Raw genomic sequence first — 9,263 nt, 5'->3', positions numbered from 1 at the left:
CAGGCTGAGCAACTATCTCCAACTCAGGCCTTGGAAGAAAACAAAAGAGTCAGTTAGCAGGTCACAGGTATCTGACCTGACCTTCCAGGCTCAGACCCACCCAGGAGAAAGTCACCTAGCCCAAACAGAGAGATTTCTGCCCTCACAGAGGAGTGACTATCTTCACTGGGTTAACAGAACCAGAGGCTTCCCCTACCTACAGCAGCCTAGACAATCAATTGAAATTCAATAAACATAAACATTGAGAATGGCTCCAGGCTGGGGTCTGGGAGTCTCAGGAGCTAGACCCTCAGGGAAAAGCTACTGTTTGCTGAAAGGCCTCAACCCTACCTAGAACTTAGCCTCATCACAGCATCTCCAAACTAGAGGAAAGAGCCATCTTTCTCTTTCGTGATACTCAAAGCAGAGCTCCCTCGCACTGAACTAGCCTGAAAGAGGATCACAAAATCCTGGATAAAGCGGAGAATTTTATTGACTGCTCAAACAAACTGATGTAAGAAATCAGTCAGGCCACAGGAAAACCAAACACCACAAGCAGACCAGAGACTCCACGAAGAGACTGGTTACAGACACAGGGGAGATACAGGATCTTTCCATTCCTCACCCCCCAACCAAAAAAAAAATTAAAGAACTCTTGTTGGTACCATTTTTTAAAATTTTTTAATTGTTTTCTATTAATCATTTTTTTTTCTTCTTCTCCTAATTTTTATTTTAGGTGTGTGTGTGTGTGTGTGTGTGTGTGTGTGTGTGTGTGTGTGTGTGTGTGCATTTTTAAAAAAAATCGCTATTGACCTTTTGTTCCTTTTTAACTTTTTTTTATTTTTTTGATTCTTTTCATTTTTTTGTCTTTCTTTTTTTGTGTGTGACTTAATTGCTCTTTTGACTCATCCCCAGATAAATACCTTTCATCGATTATTAGAACTTATCCCCCATTGTGTACATAATTAATCCAGAAATGTATTACTTAATTCACAAACTTTTATGCTTAACTTTTTAATAGCAGTATTATATCTTTATACCAGATAATTTTCAAGTAAATACTTTTAAGAATTTTTATTTTTTAGTTTTTCATGTCTCCTTTCTATCATCCCCCTCCTGTCATCCTATACTTTTCTTCTCTCAATATCACTTCTTTAAAGTTACACAATTTTTAAATGTTTCACTTTTTAAATTTAAATTTTTGTTTTTCCATTTTTGATTATCTTTCTTTTAATTTCTCTCCTATAATTCTGTCTAATCCCTTTCCCTCTCTGAGATTAGGACTTGGTTAAATTTACTTTAATCTCTCCACATACTTCTAATCCTATTTTCCCCACATTTCTCCCTAAACATAATAATTTCTGATTTGAAAAATTCGTCTTTGCTGTTCTTAGCCCATTAATGCATAGTTGTTTGATGTTGAATAGATTGTATATGTTGAACTAGGTTGTATCTGCAGCCATTTTGTCTATGCAACTACAGGACATTCCTTGATGCTTGCCTTAAGATAGTATTTTAGCAAAAAATTGGTGTCACTTTCATATCAAGTGTGCAGAACAAGCCGGAAAACATGAGAAAAATGGCAAGTCTGGATATCTCAATTCTCATTCATGATAATCCAGTGACAGAACAGTTAATGAATAATCCAGAAGAGAGTTCCTGCAAATCACTACAAACACTACTGGTAAACGTGGTGAATGAAAAGAATGAAAGCTTGCAAAGGACTCAGTTCGAACCTGATAGGGAGAGAGAGAGGAGGCAAACCAAACATTAATACAGGAATCTCGTGACTGTGAGGAAATGACTCAAAGATTGATACAGTAGTTGCGTGAACAGGTTGAGAACAGTCAAAGAGAAATAAAGGAATTGTGTGAGCAGGCTGAGAACAGTCAAAGGGAAAGAAAGGAATTGCCTGAGCAGGCAGAGAACAGATGAAGAGAGACAGGAATTGCGTGAGCAGGCTGAGAAAAGTCAAAGAGAACTACAGGAATTGCATGAATGTGCAGAAGTTAATCAAAGCATAAGACAGGAATTGTGACATCGGTATGAGAATAGACAAAGATCAATAAAGGCATTCATGGTATCCATAAACAGACAGCTGAAAGAATTCAGGGAGACCACACAGGGAATGCTGAATGGAGCCCAACAGCAGGAATGAGAGTCCAAGTAAACCATAACCAATCAACTAAGTGATTTGAGAACACCAAATTAAGGAAGTAAAGAAGTTCATAGAAGATCTAAAGCAAAGCTCCAACAAAGAATTTGAAGCCATCAAAACCGACCAATTAGAAGGAAAAGAAATAAAAAAAAAACAAGTAGAAAGACAACAGTAGGTTAGAGCATGCAGAAGATCGAATCTCGGGGATTGAATACAGCCTAGGTATTATATAGAAAGAACATACAACTATCCAAGATAAATCCAAGAAATATGATAGATCTATTCAACATTTGGAATACACGATCAGAAGGCCTACGCTGAGGACAAATGGTGTAGAGGAGCACGTAGAGACAGAAGTTAATTGTCTAGGAAATTTGTTTAACAGGATCCTAGCAGAGAACTTTCCAAACAAACAAAAAGATAGGCCTATTCAGATACAAGATGCTTGTAGAACCCCAAATAGACCAGACCAGAACAGCACTTCCCATTGTCACATTATAATCCACACAGGACCAATTCAGACCAAGAATAAGTTCCTAAAAATGTCAAGGAGAAAAGATCAATCATCGATAAAGGAAAACCAATTAGAATCACCTCATATTTTTCAGCATAGATAATTAAAGCAAGAAGAGCCTGAAAGACTGTATACCATGCCCTAAAGACAAACAATTTTCAACCAAGAATACTGTACCCAGCTAAACTCTCCTTCATAACCGAAGGTCAAATAAAAACTTTCCATAGCAAAGAAAAACTGAAAAATATATCTCCACCAAACCAGCCCTATAAAAAATACTTAAAGATGGTCTACACACAGAAAACCAAGAAGACCACAATAATGGCTAAGAAACTCCACCCAAACTGAGAATCCAAGAACCATAGGAAGAACCAAGTTTCCACAGCCCCCAAGGAGGTGGATAGCATGGCAGGAGCTACCTAACACCTCACAGTCCTACCTCTCACATTAACGGACTTAAAGCTCCAATTTAGCGAAATAGACTGTCTAGTTGTATTAAAAAGCAAGATAATTCTATCTCCTGCCTTCAGGAGGCACACTTTACCTATAAAACAAACACTTTTTTATAATGAAAGGCTGGAATGAAATCTACCAAGCAAACGGCTGCAATAAACAGGAAGGAGTTGCTATAATAATATCAGATAAAATATGCTTCGAATTCAAATTAGTGAAAAGAGATAAAGAAGGTCGCTACATACGACTTAAGGGTTCTCTACTTCAGGAGGATATTACAATTCTAAATATGGAATCAGCAAACAATGGAGCACCAAAATTTATCCAAGAGACACTATTTTCCCTCAGATCTCACATAGATCCAAAGACATTAATTGTTGAGGATTTTAACACACCACTATCCTCAGTATATAGATCAAATCAGCAAAAAAATCAACAGAGAAACCGCAGATTTATACAACTGCATAGAGCAAATAGATTTAACAGACATCTACTGAATATTTCATCCAGTAGCATGAGAATACACGATTAACTCTGCAGTACATGGAACATTTTCCAAAAGAGATCACATTTTAGGTCACAAAGCAAACTTGTCCAAATTCAGAAACACTGAAGTTACACCTTGCGTTCTTTCAGACTACAAGGGAATAAAATTAGAACTCAATACCAAAAGACACCAAAAAAGTCTTGTAACACATGGAGGCTGAACGACACACTGTTGAATAACCAGGGGGTCACGGAAGAGATTAGAAAGGAAATTCAAATGTCCATGATATTCAACAAAAATTAACACACAAATTACCAGTTCCCAGTTCCTCTGGGACACTGCAAAGGCAGTACTCAGAGGCAAGTTTATAGCTCTGAGTTCCTACACCAACAAATTAGAGAGATCTGAATCCAACCACTTAATGAGACATCTGAACCACTTTGACAAAGATCAGCAAGATAAACCCCAATTCAGTAGATGGAAAGAAATAATTAACATTAAATCAGAGTTAAACGAATTAGAATAAAAAAAAAACAGAAAGAATCAACAAAACAAAAAGTTGGTTCTTTGAAAAAATTGACAAACCCTTAGCAAATCTTATCAGAAAAAGAAGGAACACACCCAAATAAATAAACTCAGATGTGGGAATGGAAATATCACCACAGAAACAACCAAGATTCTGAACATTATAAGGGAATATTTTCAAACCTTTATGCTAATAAGTTTGAAAACTTGGCAGAAATGGACCCATTGCTAGCAATTATCAACATGCAAATACTAAACCAAGATGAGTTAAAGCATCTTAAGGGGCTCATATCAAGCGTTGAAATAAACACACCAATAAGAGACCACCCATCTAGAAAAATCCCAGGAACTGATGGATTTACAGCAGAATTGTACAAGACCTTCAAAACAGCTCACACCAATACTGCTCCAACTCTTCAATGAAATTGAAAGAGAAAGTTCACTACTGAACTCATGCTATGAAGCCATCATAACCTTCATCCCAAAACCAGGCAGGGAATCATCAAAGAAAGAGAACTATAGACCCATTTCTTTGATGAACATTGATGCAAAGCTTTTCAACAAAATCTTGGCCAATCGAATTCAACAATTCCTCCAAAAAATCATATACCACTATCATACAGGATTCATTTCTGTGATGCAAACCTGGTTCAATATACACAAATCAACTAATATAATTTATCACATCAACAAGAGCAAGGATTAAAATCACATGGTTATCTCAACAGATGCAGAAAAAGCATTGGACCAGATCCAACACCCCTTTATGATGAAGGTTCTGGAAAAATTAGGATCCATGGAACATTCCTCAATACAATAAAAGCTGCATATGGAAAACCTACAGCCAGCATTATATAATTAATAGTGAAATACTAAAGCCATTTCCTCTTAACTCAGGAATGAGACAAGGATGTCCACTCTTTCAACTTCTCTTCAATTTAGTATTAGAATGCCTAGCTAAAGAAATAAGACAATATTCCATAAAAGGGATCCAAATAGAGAAAGAAGAAGTAAAATTCTCCCTCTTTGCAAATGACATGATCTTGTACTTAAAGAATCCCACGTACTCCACTCCCAAATTACTCAAGCTGATTCAAAACTTTGGCAAAATAGCAGGGTATAAAATTAACCCCAAAAATTAATGGCTTTTCTGTATGCCAACAATGAGAAAAGCGTGGCTCAAATCAAGAAAGCTTTTCCATTTGTAATAGCCCCACAAAAATAAAATACCTAGGAATTAACTTAACCAAAGCAGTGAAAGACTTCTATGATGAAAACTTTAAAAATCTGAAAAAGGAAATCAAAACAGAACTTAGAAATTGGCAAAACCTCCCATGCTCCTCGATAGGAAGGATAAACATTGTGAAAATGGCAATATTTCCCAAGGCTATCTACAAGTTCAATGCCATACTTATCAATATTCCAAAAGCATTCCTCAAGGAAATAGAAGAGGCATTCCAAAAATTCATATGGAACAACAAAAGACCCCCATTTGCAAAATGCGATCCTTAACATAAAGAACAGTGTTGGAGGAATATCAATACCAAACTTCAAACTCTACTACAAAGCCATATAAATTAAAACTGTTTTGTACTGGTACAAGAACAATGGAACAATAGAATAGAATTAAAAACCCAGAAATGAACCTACAGACCCATAATCATCTAATATTCAATAAAGGATCTAAAAATATAAAATCAAGGAAAGACAGACTGTTCAGTAAATGGTACTGGCAAAATTGGTTAATCACTTGTAGAAAATTAAGGCTAGATCCTTATATATCACCCTATACCAGAATCAACTCCAAATGGATCAAAGACCTCAGAGTCAAAGCAGACATTCTGAAAACATTACAGGATGGAATAGGAGAAACCCTAGGTCTCCTTGACAAAGGCTGAAATTTTCTAAAAAGAAACCCAGAAGCACAACGAAGGAAAGAAAGGTTGGACAAATGGGATTGCATGCAATTGCAGAGCTTCTGCATGGCAAAGGACATAGCTAGCAGGATCAATAGAAAGCCCACGGAATCTGAGATGATCTTCACTAGCCATACAACCGACAAGGGTTTCATATCTAAAATAGACCTGGAAAACAAAAAATTAAATCCTCCAACAACAAATACTCAACGAAAATACTGTCCAATAAATAAGTGGGCTAAAGACATAAAGAGAAACTTCTCTGAAGAGGAAAGGAGGGTGACCAATAAACACATGCTCAACCTCCCTAGCCATAAAAGAAATGCAAATCAATCAACATTGAGATATCACCTCACGTAAGTTAGAATGGCTATAATCAAGAACTCTAAAACCAACAGATGCTGGAGGGGATGTGGACAAAAGGGAACCTTAATGCATGTTTAGTGTGTGTGTAATCTTGTTCAACCACTTTGGAATGTAGTATGGAGATTCCTCCAAAGACTCCACATATAGCTTCCCTATGACCCAGCAATCCCACTTTTGGGCATTTACCCAAATGATCACAAACAAGACCATACTAAAACTACCAGCACAAATATATTTATTGCAGCATTACCATAGCTAAGATATGGAACCAACCCAGATGCCCCTCAGTAGATGAATGGATGAAGTAAATGTTGTATATATACACAATGGAATTCTATATCTCTATCTGAAAGAATGATATTGCCCCAGGAAATGGAAACTTGGAAAAATTATATTAAGTGAAGAAAGCCAGGTCCAAAGAATCATAGGTCCCATGGTTTCACTTATTAGCAATTGCTAGTGTATGTCTGAGACACGCAGAAATTGTTAGATAAGTTGATGTTAGGTGAAATGAACTGCAAGATAAGAATTCAAATTTATTTTTCTTTCCTGTAATTATTTCTAACATATTTATAAGATGATTTCTTTGTTACTTTGTATGTTCCTCCCGCATGGTATAACCCCTGTTTTCACTGTATTTGATGTTGGTATAATTTGTGGAGGGGAAGGAAAAACATTTTTAAATAGGGATACAGGTGGACCCATTGCAACAATGGGATATACAAAACATTATGTCGAAAAAACGAATTTTACAACTTTGGGTGGGGGGAAGTGGGATAGGGAAATGGGATGTAAGGGGGGGTGAGATTGGAAGGGATGGTAAGGGGAAACAAAGGAGTATGCAACAATGCTTGATAAGAAATGTACTCATTACCTTGCCCATGTAATTGTAACCCCTCTGACTGGTATTTTCACACTTAAAAAAAAAAAACAGGATAAACCATAAAATATAAAGTGATTTTGATAAAAAAATAAAAAATTATTCAGAATAAATTATCAATAAAAAAACAATCTTTACAGAAGCAAACTCTCAGAGATATTACATGACTTTGTAAAGGATAAAGTGGCTGAATTTAATATAAATTTAGAAGTATGACCATTCAAAAACATAAAAAGATATTCTTTATTTCATTATATAACCCTAAGCAGAAAGTAAATGTTGTTTAGATGATTTTTTAAAACATAGTCTTTCAGGTCCTGGGAGGGTGGTTCAGTGTAGAGTGCTTGCCTTGCATGCATGAAGACCTGGGTTTGATTCCTCAGCACCACATAAGCAGAAAAAGATGGAAGAGTTGCTGTGAATCAACTAGTAGCACTAGCCTTGAGCTGAAGAGCTGAAAGACAGCACCCAGGACCCAGAGTTCAATCCCCACAACCAACAAAAACAAAACAAAACAAAACACAATCTCTCACTTTTGTGTGCTCAACATTGTAACACTAGTGCTTCAGTCTAGGGCTAAGATTTTAGGTGTGGACATTTATCAACACTCCTGATTCAGTTTTAATTGATAAAATGTTTAATCAATGTTTTGTTTTTACTAATTTTGCTTTTTGTAAATTCACATATACCTATAAAAAACAGAGTGGCCATCCCAATAACATTCTCAAAGTACTTCCTAATGATGACTTACGAAAAGTTGTATTATATTGCAACAAGGAAAACAATGCTACAAATAAGGAAAACCAATACATAAATATTAATGATTAATAAAATAAAAAAACAAAACAATTACCACTGTTTCCAATATTTGAAATGTACTACATATTTGATTTATTATTTTCTCATATTGCTGTACATTTAAAACTGCCTAAGTCTATGATGTTAAACCAGAATTTTATAGGCTATCAATAGCCTTTAAAGTTACTCACTAAGATTATTATTTATGGTTCATCTCATCATTTGTATATGGCTTATACCATCATTTGTTCCTCGCTAACATATAAAGTAAGGAAGCCCTTAAATTTTAACAGAAACTGTGAAGGTAATGTCTTAAATCTTCACTCTGCTTCTTTACACAAACACTTTGCAACTTCTCATTAGTACAGTTTCTATAAACTCTGAAATGTACATACTTAGTAGTGTATGACTGCTACCATGAATCTTATATGCTTTGTGGAAAAGTTTTACAACCTGCTAAATAGTCTAAATTTTGGCATATATGAGCAAATTCCCAAAATTAAACATATTTAAAACATTAAAACTTTTAACAAACCTTAAAACTTTCTATAGTGTTCATTATGACAGGTTCCTTGTACAGAATAATTGAATTCCTCCTCCAACACATGCGTTGAACAACAAATGTCTGAAATTATTTTGTTTTTGACATGTCAATCTTGACTTTATTCTTAAATGTGTTATTATGTAAAAAATACATGGTTCTCAAATTTCACGACAATTCTTTTGAATTTAATTTTTGTGGAATTGTCTACTTTAAGAAAATCAATTACACTTTATATATAAAAAATGTTCTGTGCTCAATTCAGTAGTACATACACTAACATTGGAACAATAAAGAGAACAATAGCCCCTGACTGAGGATGACACGCAGGTTCGCGAAGCATTCCCGATTTTTAAAAGAACAGATGCTGGATGGGCTTTGGACAGAAGGGAATCTTAATGCATTGTTGTTGGGAGTTTAAACTTGTTCGAAGACTTTGGAAAGTAGTATGGAGGTTCCTCAAAAAACTACATAGAGTGCCTCTAAGACCCAGCAATCCCATTTTGGGCATTCATCCAAATGATCACAAACAAGACCATACTAAAACTACCAGCAAAACTATGTTCATTGCAGCATTATTTACCATAGCTAAGATACATAACCAAACCCGATGCCCCACAGTAAATGAATGGATCAAGAAAGTGTA

General features: G+C 35.5%; 1 non-coding gene across 1 annotated transcript; it reads left to right on the top strand.

Annotated features, from left to right (window-relative positions):
• Window positions 1–8,869: 8,869 nt before the first annotated feature.
• Window positions 8,870–8,971, top strand: LOC122125967. The gene has a single exon (XR_006150819.1). It is a non-coding gene; the product is annotated as a U6 spliceosomal RNA (small nuclear RNA).
• Window positions 8,972–9,263: the final 292 nt, after the last annotated feature.

This window comes from Dipodomys spectabilis, unplaced genomic scaffold (genome assembly GCF_019054845.1).
Source record: "Dipodomys spectabilis isolate Male_0828 unplaced genomic scaffold, ASM1905484v1 ptg000268l, whole genome shotgun sequence".
Classification (NCBI taxonomy): domain Eukaryota; kingdom Metazoa; phylum Chordata; class Mammalia; order Rodentia; family Heteromyidae; genus Dipodomys; species Dipodomys spectabilis.
The sequence above is the reverse complement of the archived record's forward strand: the minus strand, read 5'-3'. Positions and strand labels throughout refer to the sequence as shown.